This window comes from Falco peregrinus, chromosome 12 (assembly GCF_023634155.1).
Source record: "Falco peregrinus isolate bFalPer1 chromosome 12, bFalPer1.pri, whole genome shotgun sequence".
NCBI classification, from domain to species: Eukaryota; Metazoa; Chordata; class Aves; order Falconiformes; family Falconidae; genus Falco; species Falco peregrinus.
The window spans coordinates 13,580,767-13,593,425 of NC_073732.1; the positions used below are offsets into that span (position 1 = coordinate 13,580,767).

The following is a 12,659-nucleotide window of genomic DNA, read 5'->3' on the forward strand; positions in this document are numbered from 1 at the left end:
GGAATTCCACTTAATTCTCAATTTGTCTGCTTTATGCAGGCATGTATATCAGCGTGAAACTATTCACACTCATTTTCTCCCTGTCTCCATGTCTCCACTTCCATATGTGGATTCACATTTAACTAATATACTTAGATAATTTCATGTACCCTGAAGCTGTATTGACTGTATTATCAATTTTGTACTGTCATTTTGAGTTAGGCTTATTTTTTTGTATGTCATCTTATATCCATCTGTCAGGGATAATGCAATACAATAAGGAAATACTGTCTGATGTAGCAGAGATACTTTAACAAATTGAAATTGTTAAGATATTTACATGGCCTAATTATTTTACTGCTTTTTTTTTTCTCTTAACCAATGCCTGTCTGTCTTATTTTTTATTTTTACTAAATGCTTTAACAAATTACCCATTTATGTTATTATATTGCCACTGAATTTGGTATTCACCTGCTAAGAGCTCTCTAACAAAAGAGCTGTTCCTTTTAATTTTCATAATGTTGAGACCTTGTATGGAAGTGGTAGTGATTCCTACTTTCCAAAATCGTGTACGCTTACAGTGAATATAAGCAACTAAAACTGTATCATAAGCTTGGCATATTTCTTTAACTGTATTTTATTTTCTTGGGGCTAGAGTCAAGTCTAGATTTATAGCATGCAAACACAGGGTCCAATTACTCAAAAAGCTTAACACTATCTGATTTCTTCAGTTAATATTTTCCGTAGGCCTTAGTGTCAACATTTATTTCTGAGTCAATTGTCTCCCAATTTTCTTTTTTCCTTTTCTCTCTTAAACTATGGACAGTTTCATGATATACTAAATCTTTTCACTTTCATACCACCCTTTTTTCTGAGATAGCTTCCGATTTTCACTTTGGGATATTCAAGATGAAACTTCACAGTTAAAATATCATGCGTACTCTGGATTATCAATAAAAATCAATGAAAGGAAAACCTTAACTGCTGAAAAATATGAAGTGAGAAAATTTCAGAGTTGAAGTAGCAAGATTTGAAGCTTCAAAGTAGGAAGGCTAGAGAGGATCACTGACTGGAACAAGCTTAAATGATGCATGTCAGCAGCAGAAACAGAGAACTTCAGAAACAAGCCGTAGATTGGAGCAGATATAGGAGTAATTATTTAGAAAGCATGAAGGGCTCATAGTCTCCCTCAGCCAAGAGAAATAAGGCAGTGATGGAGGATATGGCACTGCATGTACATTCTGCAGGCTGCTTTGCAGCTTGCCTCATTTTAGGAATGGGTTAGCCTTCAGATCCCAGCTATCAGGTAACAGCCGATGGCTGTCAGTTAATAAATACTGCACAAACACAGAGAAGTTGCTAATCTGATACCTGACACTTGCATCAGCTGCAGCCCGTAACGAGGTTTTCCTTTCTTCTATAATTAATGTAAATGAATACTGTGTGACAAAGCAAAGAAATAGACCTTTCCTTGCTGGAATCAGCAAATGTATTGTATGGCAATGAAAGTTACAAGATTAAGCTTTTTACCTGTTTAAAATATTCTCTGCAGCTCTGCTCTTCATATTGTGGGAACTGTGAGCTATGTGATTAATAGCCATTTTTGTTACTTAACCAAATGTAAAGAAGCAGGTGACAGTATCTGGGGAAAACACTGAAAGGTTACTCAGAAGGGATATACTGAAGCTGATTTGGAACTTACGGAGAATTTAGGTATGTTCTAAGTATTACAGCATTACATCAGTCAGTTTTTTATAAGGATGCTGAATGATGTATTTGAGGCTAGTAGTAGAGACCACGTGAGAATGATAATAGAACTTTTTCTGTCCAAATTGGGATCAAAATTAAACTTACGTTCAGTACTGAAATCAGGAGGCCTGGATGATCTCTGCTGCAAAATAATAGCAAGTGAAATCATAAATACACAAGACATAATATTTAATGGATCTGTCAATGCCACTTTTAATGACTGGAAAAAAGGAACACAGGCTCAATATGAAAACAAATGAAATGTTCAAGTTGAACGAAAATGTTCCATCTCCTTAGTATGACTTCAGTACTACAAAAAGTTATATTTTGATGGACATGATGGCTGAACCTAAAGTAAAAAGAGAGAAAAAAAACATAGATTTGATCCCCGTGTAAATTATGTCAGGCTAATCCATAGGATAGCAATATAGGAGACCTGATTTTACCCATTTTTAAAATAGTATCATATCTAGCATAGTGTTAAAATACAGGAGAGTACAATTTATTAAGGTGGTGAATAACAGAAGAATTGAGAGGTGGATAAGGCACTTGGAGGAGACTGTAAAAAGTTGGAAGTGGGAGTCAGTGGGTTGGACAGAAGTTGCCAGTGCAGCTCAAGGAGGTGTTGCCAGATTTGATTCTGAAAACCAATTTTTGCCAATGACAATCCCAGACTAAGAAGGTCTTTTCAGGTGGTGTTGAGCAGCTGTACTTTTACTGCAAGCTAGTTTCTCATTCCTTTGTTCCTGGACCTGCTGAAAAAAAAACCAAAATAGGATCTTTCCTTTAAAGAAGTCTTATGATTTTAATGTTGTAACACTTGGAAATAATGTTTAAGAACTCTTTTCCCAATGTGGGTCATTGCTTGCATTTTTCAATATACGTTACCAAACATTTGGTAGCGTTGAGTTGACATGAAGTCCACTACAGCTTTTTAATGCAAAAATGATAATAACATCTCCTGTTTATAGACTCATAGAACCATTTTTCTTGGAGAAGACCTCTGAGATCATAAAGTCCAACTGTTAACTCAGCACCAGGGTCAGGCTGACAGGCCTGTAGCTTCCTGGATACTCCTTCCTGCCCTTCTTGTAGATGGGCATCCCATTGGCTAACCTCCAGTTAGCCAGGACTGTTGATAAATGACAGAGAGTGGCTTGGTGAACTCCTCTACCAGCTCCCTCAGTACCTTTGAGTAGGTCCCATCTGACCCCATATACTTTTGCACATTAAGTAGAGCACCAGGTCACTAACCATTTCATCCTGGACTGTGGGGACTGTATGTTCATTATCATATAATATAAATATTTACTTGCATTATTATATTAATATAAAATAAGTCATTGTGACACCAGAAATATTTTGCAGTAAATGTATTGATTATTTAATTCCTGCAACTTCTTATAGCAAAGAAAACCTTTCTTCATTTTTGCTTCTGATAATTACCAACTTAAGGCATTTTTCACAGTATCTAGTCTGCTAATTAATGACAATACTGAAGGATGGGCATCTGATAATGAAAAATAATTTGCATAAGCTGCCTGCTGGAATGAAAGAGCAACTCTCCTTGCAAATCCACTATAAATAAGCATAAACTAAAAGATTAAATTTAGATCTTCAAAGCCACCTAAGGGATTCTTGGCTTTGAAAATCTCAGCCATGATGTGTACTAGTATAAGTGAGAGCAAACCAATTCAAATGCATAACAGCATGGGGAGAAAAAATTAACATGTGTAAATAATTTAGAAATGAGGCTGTTCTTTGGAGGACTAGCTATATTAGCTTCATCGTAATAGTTGTTCTCTCAAACATTGGTGGGAGCTGCTGCATTGCAATAACAGCTCATCCAGACCCAAGAAATGCCTCTGTACTCTGATTTGCAGGCATATCCTTTGGTAAAATAACTCTCCCACACAGAGAGGTGGAAAGATGTGACTGCCTGTGGTGAGAAAAATATTTGGGTCTTCATTTAAGTCCCTACAGTGAGAACATTTGGGAATCTGAAAGGGCCAGGGATGATAAATAGGAAATTTTTATTGGGGTTGTGGTTTAGAGTATACTCAGAAAGAGCAGCTATTGCAGGCCTTCAAAATTGCATTGGATGTCATTGTAGTGTTGCTACATAAAGGCAAATGAGATATTATTCAGATGCTTATACTTACTTTGTCTATAACATAGCAGAAAAACTAGCAGAAAAGAGCTGTCAGACACAGAAAGAAATCTGTGGGTCTTTGTCATACCCAGCAAGAAAGAGAAACTAGAATGTTGCAAATCTTGTTGCAATTTAGTCAACCCAGTTTCCATCTTTTAATGAAGGTGGTATTTTCCTCCTTCTTTCTACCTTTCCACAGCAATGGATAAAAAGCAAACATCTTACAACTGCTCATATGCCTAAAATTAGAGTTGACTGACACGTTCTCAGTAAATTCTCATTTAATTTAATCTGCTGCCATTCATTTAACTCACTTTAAAAATTCTTTTTAAAAATGTTGCAACCCTGTCTCCTAGAGAATCTAAAAAGCTGCTGCTGAATCTTTTCTGCTTTTTCACCACTACTTTTCTTTCAGAAAGATTTCTTATTGCTTTCTGTTCCAAATGATTTTTTTTTTTTTTCTGCATGACTTTTAACATTATTTAGTATGTGCTAAGATCAGGGTACCTGTGCACAGTATATTGTTGGGAACTCAAGATTTTTGGTAGGGTCCTTGCACCTATTACTTGTATGGTGATATCTCTTAGTCTCTGTTTAATGACTACTATGAGTTTCTTCAGTTACAGACTGAAGGCTAACCTGAAGGAGACTGATTGTTATTTCTTTTCTGTTTTGAAGTTTGCTTTTCTCCACATTTTTCCAAGTAGCAAGTGGAATAAAGGTGGGACAAAATGTCAGCTAGTGAGGAAAAATAGGTAAAAACATGACATGGTATTGCCTTTTCATCCATTCTTCCCTGGACCTGTCAAACATCATGCTAAACAGATGGCAGAGGCAGCACTATACCACGGGAGAGCTTTTGATCTTTGGTGCAGACTTTCATAGCAAAATTGTCCAATCACCTTGTAAGCAGGCAAAATGCCATAGCAACAGATGAGGAGGAGTGTGAGTAGCCATATATCATATCTGTTTGTTGAGCTGAGACTGTCCAGAGGGCTTTGGGTTCAAATAAACAGCTTGCCTGTACTTGGTGCAACAAAAGGGCAAGGAAAGAAGGGGTTTCAAAGCTAAGTATATTCTTCCATGTTCTTATGCTACACATTGACATTGGAAAAATGTTACATGCTCTTTGATAAAACTTAGAGCAGCATAACAATAAATCTGTTAACAACTGGATTTCATGGTAGATTGTTTCCCAAAACATAGGTCTGCTCTGCTATGTTGCCATACTACCTCTGATGTTCCCATATGATGAAGCTGCAAGTAGGATGCTTAGGAAACCACCAAAATGTGAACATTCACTTTAAAAGTCTGTGTTTGTCAAGCTTCTGGATTAATCTGTCAAGATTTATTGTTTCTTGTGCGACAGACAGCAAAATAATGTTCTGTTTTGTAATCAAGGTCCTGAGACTATTTCAGTGTGTTTTAGTTAGTAATACCCGGTGGTGTTTTCTGTCACTAGACATGTTTTGTATTCCAGGTTTCATGATAAGCATTTATTTCAGTGCATAACGGGAGTAGATTTTTATCTTTGCATAGTCATATTCAAACAAGAGGGTAAATAAAGATACTGCATTACATGCCATGTATTTTTGTTTAATAAGACTTTCTCAGTGAAGAAAGTGAAAAATTTCATGGCAATTGCCATAACAATAGGGCTTTCAATCTCACTTTGGTTTTGCAACATAGTATTAAATACTTATATAAATGCTGTTCAGGAGCAAAGCACAAACACATCTACATTGTCTTATTGTTTCTTCATACAGAAAGAGATTTCTTATGGCAACATGTTCTAATAATTTCTCATGTCATTCTAAGCATAAAATTATTGAAAAAGCTTAAATATTTTAAAGATTAGGCCTGTGCCATTCAGTAGAAATGTAATTTACCTCAACTGAAATAGCAATGAAGAAATCAGAGAATTAAATAGAATGTGCAAATGTTGCTAGAAGCTTTTGAAGTATTTTATCAAAGGATATAATTTTCAATAAAATTATGAAAACTTTACAGAAGGATAAATCAGAGATCAAAAATAATATAACTTGAAAATGGTATTAATCTGAGAAAACTGTATTTACTCCTTTCAAACACATAGTCACGCAAGAATGTTTGAGTAGCAATTTTACTAATGAATGTCATGATTCTCTTATTTTTTAGCATCCTTTCAGCAACCAGCTTGCAGATTCAGATAATTGTTTTGATACTTCTATTTTCCGTTGAAAAAAACCCCTCTTTTAAAAAAAGTCTAAAATTATGCTAAACCATAAAAAAAAAGAATGAAAAAATAGAACCCTCCCCAATTCCCCACCCCTATTTTTGACATGATAAACGATTACTTTTAATGTCTTGAAACATATTTTTAAACATCTGAATTGTTAAATACACTAGCTATGAGAAATTTGACAGCAATTGAAAATATCAAACTACATTTGTTTTTTCATTACCTTTTTCCTTTTTTCTTTTGTTCCCCCCCCCCCCCCCCTTTTTTTTTTCCTTTGACAAAAGAATGGAGAAGTTCAGCCTAGTTTACAAAGTAGTCTGAGAATCCCTGGAAAGCAATGACACAGGAATGTAAACCCATTCAAAATTTTACTTACACTTTTGTACAGAAACAATTTTGTTAAATCTTCTGATATTAATTCTCAAAATACTCAAATAATCTTTTTCTGTGCTGACTTAGTGAAGGATATAAATTATAGATAGTGATTCAACATATTCTTCTACAGGTACTTTCTCCAGACTGTATGTTACTTGTGTTCCTTTTGCATTCGTAGAGGGAGACATTTTATGAGGAAAATCAATGCTAAGAATGCTGAATAAGAAATAAGCACCTCTTTTTTCTATTTCTCTGCCCACTGTCTTTGAGCAGTTGTCCTTCTGCATTGCTCTAATTTGCCTGTACAACTGATTTTTCATAGTGGTCCAAGCAGATTGTGAATATTTGCCCAATAAATTTGTTGAATTTTAGTAAAAACAAAACCCCAAGACCTTGACAGTAAAGTTTCAGATGAAACACGTTTTGTTATAATAAATAAGCATGTTCCAATGGAAAGCCTTTCTTTATCTCTAAACTGGTGAGTCTACATAGGAATACTGGATCCTTTCCATTCCTTCCATTACTTTTTGTTAGCATGTTCCAAAGATTTCCAGTACCATTGTAGAGATTATTTTCCCTTCCTTTTTGGGGTATTTAATTAATCAGAAGCAACTAGTAATCACCTTAGAATTTATTATCCCTTTTACTGACAGTAGGATTCTGTACTTTAAATATTGTATTTTAATTTTGTATGTAAATTCCCTATCTTTTTGTTTTGTTTTGTTTTAAAAAAGCATGATCCTATGGATCAAGACTTTTTCTGTCTGGTTTTCAAACCCTGGAAAACAACACTTCAAAAACTATTAATAAAAACCTATTATCACATGGTCAGCGTAGCAATATACTCAAGCATGAATGATTTCTAGAATTTGTGGCTAAATTTCCTTCAGCTGTAAAGATGAAACTGAAACTGTAGAAAGGAAAAGAGAAAAGACATCAGACAGTAACTAGCTGAACAGTTGTTCTGCTTATTCATGTCTTTTTATTTTCTCTTCTGTTTCTGCAAGACAATTCAGCATGAAATCTTTGTGGCAAGTATCTGCCTTAGAACTTAACAGTGTAAGGACAGGTAAAATCCTAAAACACTTTCAAGCCCCTCCTCACCTGCCCTTCAAGGTCATTCTGTTTTCTTGCTGTTCTGAGCTGTAGCGAAGATTTCTCAGTCTCTTCATGTTCAGATGCAAATTCAGAGTTGAGTTCAGCAAATGGTTTCTTACTTACCCCTTTTCTTTTTCCTGGGTACCCATTATTACTGGATGTAACAATTTCTCTGAAGCTGCCACTCTGATTCCACTGTCTAATTAGCAAAAATCAGTGGTAAAAGAGGTCTCACAGGCTCCTCTCTGAATCTTTAGATTTCCTATTCATGTTTTGATTTTTGCTTAACAGTCTATAGACCTCTTGCTGTGTTCGTAAGTGGTCCACTTATCTGACCTTTTGAATGAGAATTTTTTTGCTGACTTTTATTTTTAAAGATTTTTTCACTTTGGATGCAATTTTTTCAAGACAACTCATCACTGGCCCAACTCTTCTTGCATTATACATAGGTAAAATAATAGGAGATAAAGCATGCTCAGTACTCAGTATGTTTTAAAATCCTAGCCATGAAATTTCTCCTCACCTCTCTGTAATCAGGTCACCCCAGTAAAACCTCATTTGTTTGTTCATCTCAAAAGTCCTTCACAGAAACCATTCTGTCAGCAAATGTGCTCATTTTTTTTCACAGCAGGTTAAAGTTCATGAGAAGAGATGAAGTCTCTGCAATGGTCAGCCTCCAAATTAACGTCATTCTGTCAGGAATAGATCTAAGGTTTAAATATATTTAAGCTAGAAGCCAGATTAGAAGTGAGACCAGTCTGCAGATACTAATTAGCAATGTGGCTATTTTTATTCTTATTATCAATTAGCCAGTAGTCATGTTTTGTACCATGGTCATTTGTGTAGCTCCTCAGAAAAAGTGCCCACAGCAGATATTCAGAAAAATGCATGAGGATTTATAGCTGAAGGAGATTTTTGTGTTTGGCTAAGAAAAATTGAATAAAAGCAATCAACAGTGCAATATTGACAAGATCCAGGTCTAACTATTGGGATGAGCATCCAGACTCTGTTGTATTTTAGGATTTTTACCTCTTTCCTTGAAGTGTTCTTACTTCATCCTTGACTATCAACAATATTGTAGATATTGGTAGCATATCTTTAATGGTTATTTACAAAATGGTGAAGAAAGGGCAAGAGAGATTGCCCTACCCACGATTTCCCTGAATTCAATTTTGACCTAGACTAAAAAGGTTGCCCCTGTTGCATATAGTTCTGATCCTTCTGAAGAAAATAGCAAAAGTTAGCATATGTACTCTGGTAAGTACACTCTGTTGTCAACTACAGAGGTTTAGCTTAAATGGATAATGATCTGGACTTGGGGTGAGGGGTCTTTTTTGTGAACATTTGAAAGTGGTTATTTCTCATGTTCAGGGCCAGGGCATATGCACTACTGTTAGATTTAAATACGCATTTGTAGTAAAATATGTTTAAAATTATTAGGTGATGAGCATTCTGTTTTCTTTTGCTGTAAATTGAGATTTTTCTTCTATATCGATTTTTTAGATAAGGTTTATAAGTGTGCAGTGTGTAGTACAACAAATAAAATCTTATTTGTGGGCAACATAATGCTAATTCTTTTATTATTGGCTGTCTGAAGTGGGCTGCCAAAGTGTTCCGGTTTGGAGAAAGCAATTTAATGACTCCACTTGACCTTTTTTGCCAAAATGTTGGGTCATTGAAAGCTGGCCCAACACATTTTAAGGATGAATGCTTAAAAATCTAGAAATCTTCAGAGTATTCAGACATAGGTTTCCTTTTCTGAGTCTCTGGGTGCTGAATTAGGCAAAGGAAAAAAATCTGACAGGCAAACACTATAAAAATGGAGCAGATAGTTTCACTAAAATAGACAGCGAACATTGTTGGTCACTCCATCCATCTGCAAACAGCAGCACTGAGATGTAATATGCTAAAGGTAGTACTGCCAGCAGTGAAAAATTATTTCATCATTTACTTGCTAAAGGTGAAATGGACTGCAGGTTCATGTCAGAGAAGGGAGAAACAATGTTAACATGCAAATATGTCTTTAATTAATTTTTAAAGCAGTAACACAAGCGTGTGGATGCAACAACGTGCCATTGTCTCTTTAAAAAAAAAAAGGAGGGAGAGAGAGATATTTTTTCTAAAATTAGAGTTTAATACAGTCTCTGGTGAAACTTTCCTAGAGGAGACAATGGAAAGTAATCTCTTTACCTCATTATTTTTAAAAAATATAGATATTTCCTAATATTCATAGTTCTAAAAGGCTTTAATGTTGAATCACTTGAAGAAAAGGATTAATACAAAATTCATAAAAAGATGGGGGGGTGGGGGTTGTGTCCAAAAGTCTTTTCAGTTAGATCAAGTGTATGCAAAGCAAACCCGTAAGGGAATGTCTATATTCAGGTTTATACAATTTTGATTAACCCAAAAGGGTGTTTTTTCTTACTGCCTTCTACAGGAGTGTGAGACTGCAGAGAAATGAGAAATGATAACGCCATTAGAGTTTACATGTAGGTCCACATTTAGCAAACCTGGCAAGCATGAAGAGAAATACTTCCTTGAGTACTCTGCTGAAAGACACCCTTAGTTCCCATCCTTGAGATTGATGTGTACTGTAGTCACTTAAATAATGTTTTGTAATCCCACTGCAAATGGAAATTGATTACAACAGCTGTAACTGATTTGGCTTTCTCTGTATATTCAAGACATCTTTTTTGGCGTATTTTTTCTGGTAAGGTAACATAGGTCAATGTTTTAGTTAATTTAAAATGTGTGTAAGCTCTGAACCTCAATTTAGAAGGTAACAGCAACCTGCAACCTCATTTAGTTGTGTATCCTTTAATATGGCAGTTTTGGAGGGTGATTATGAAGTAATAGAAAAATAAATAGGGAAAATATATGTTGGCATTCACCATTTTAGTACATACACTAAATACATATATCTAATATGCAATTCTATTATTAGAACTAACAGGTCAACATATACAGTGAACTTGAATGCAAATGGTGATATTTTTATTGCATAATTTTGCAGGTGTAATTCATTCCCAGAAGGTGTCCTGCCAGAATTTTATGCAGCAATGTAATATTGAATCATCTGTATTATTGGTAGGTGGTATTCTTGTCCAGGTGCATCAGTGCCAAGAACACTCCTCCCTTCCCACTCCGCCTCAGTCCTGCTTTTGTGGGCTTCTCTTCCCATCCCTTCTGTCACTTCTGCTCTCATTTTACCTTTCCCTTGGTCAAAGCCCTGTCCCTTGCAGCAGCAAAATTAAACTGTTCAAAAGATTGGAATCATCTTAGACTGAATCCAAATGACCTAACCTAACCCTATACAGTGGAAGGTTGATCTCTCTGTACTATAACACTATTTTATCTGAAAGTTATTTGTCTTACTTCTGCAGATGTTACAAATTACTGATTAAAGCTCAATGATGCTCAAGCCAATCCTGGCACTGTCTAATCTCATTTTTCCTCCTATCCATATTTCAAACTTCTGGCATTTTATCTAGCTTTATTGAAAATGTAAAGTTTGTTCTCAGGTCTCTTAAGTTTTATTTCATGCTCAGTTGTGGATATTTTTTTGTCATTTTGTTATTTTGGAATGTCTTGCTGATTAAAGAGCATTTATTTTCATAATTACATGTTTCATTTTTGGTACATTAACCGATAGCATATGTACAGAATTATGAATATTATTTGAAATAAATAAGTACATCTGACTAGCTGTCCAGATAAAATAAAAGTATTATGCTTTGATTGCATTTATGCTGCTTTTGATAATTATGTATGATGAGTAAGGGATCTTTTTTTTTTTTTTGGCATAAAAAGAAAATTACAGATACGTATTAGGGAACTTTGAACTTGCTAATGTATGTGAAACAAACTTTATTCTAAAATCTATACTCTACCTGTCATTGAAAAGAAAGTATGTCTCACTATTTGTAAATAATGTATGATGGAACAACATTGTCATAACAACTTTGAACTTCATGAGCTCTGAGTGGGATTCAGCCAAAACACTAGTGACAGAAATATGCATGCATGATGCTAAATAATTTAGAAGAGCTTGAAAAATAGAGTATTGTCATGGACAACCTGTGAATAGAACAAAATACTGAATACAATAAATAGGTAACTTCCAAGAAATTATTTCAGTTATTTTTAGTGCTAGGTCAAGTTTGATTTGCACATATATGTGACTTAATGGGACAAATCAGGTGCTTAATTTTAAACATAAGATTAAGTGCTTCACTGGATCAAGACCCTGTTTGATAGTACCTTGTCCTCTGGCCTATGCTAATTCATTTTCTGGTTGATTACAGTGGTCTATAAAGAGTGTGAAATTGCGTTCCTTTGGAATTTTCTCACTGTGATAGCAATGTGTGCATCTTTTGAAGGTTATCTGCCCAGGATTCATCATCTGTGGTAGAGTGAGATTCTCCTCCCTGTATTTCTTTCATGAATGGGAATTTATACATTTTAGCTCTATTCAGGGCTGAATAGAAGCAGCAGTTTTCTGTCTCGCTTCCCTGAGTTCTTGAAATTACTTTTCAAGCTGGGACATGTTATGAGGGGTTTCTGCCATATCCACTGTTACATAGAGGTTGAATGAGTTTGCTGGAACTTCTGTTGTTAGTGGCACAACTACAATTGGTTTATCTTTGAAACCTATTAGTTAAGGGGATACTGTAAAGAAATTATTGTTGAAGCCTCATATCTGAAAGGCGTTTACTTATGAGACCTACAAAACTTCACCATTATCATCTTTGTCTCAGGCTATGCCAGCCTGCTTAACAGGCTGAGAAAAAGAAGGGTGAAGGGACACACACACACCCTGCCTAAAGCTTTTCTGATACATGAAGTGCTGACACAGGCTCTGTTCAGGTTCTTGGCACAACAACCCTTTCCCAAATGTGCCAGTTGATTTGCAAAGCAGGCTGCTGCCCTCGCGGACAGGGAGTCAGGACCAAGAGATGTGTTGGTCTGTACTAGGGATAAAGGTTTCTTTAAGGATAGGGATAAAAAGGATTCCCACTTGGCGTGTTGGAGAAGTCAGGAGATGATCAGAAAGGGAATTCTTTTGAGAAAGGATCATCATTTCCA

The 12,659-nt window shown here is 35.5% G+C and overlaps 1 long non-coding RNA gene across 5 annotated transcripts in view; it reads left to right on the forward strand.

Moving 5' to 3' along the window:
• LOC129785396 (uncharacterized) overlaps nt 1-12,659 on the forward strand; it is a 322,564-nt gene that overhangs the window by 210,222 nt on the left and 99,683 nt on the right. Inside the window, exon 3 of one of the 5 annotated variants that reach the window (XR_008749444.1) lies at nt 10,588-10,661. The exons of the other annotated variants lie outside the window; for them this stretch is intronic. This is a non-coding gene — a long non-coding RNA (uncharacterized LOC129785396). The remainder of the gene's footprint in view (nt 1-10,587; nt 10,662-12,659) is intronic. 5 annotated transcript variants of the gene reach the window in all.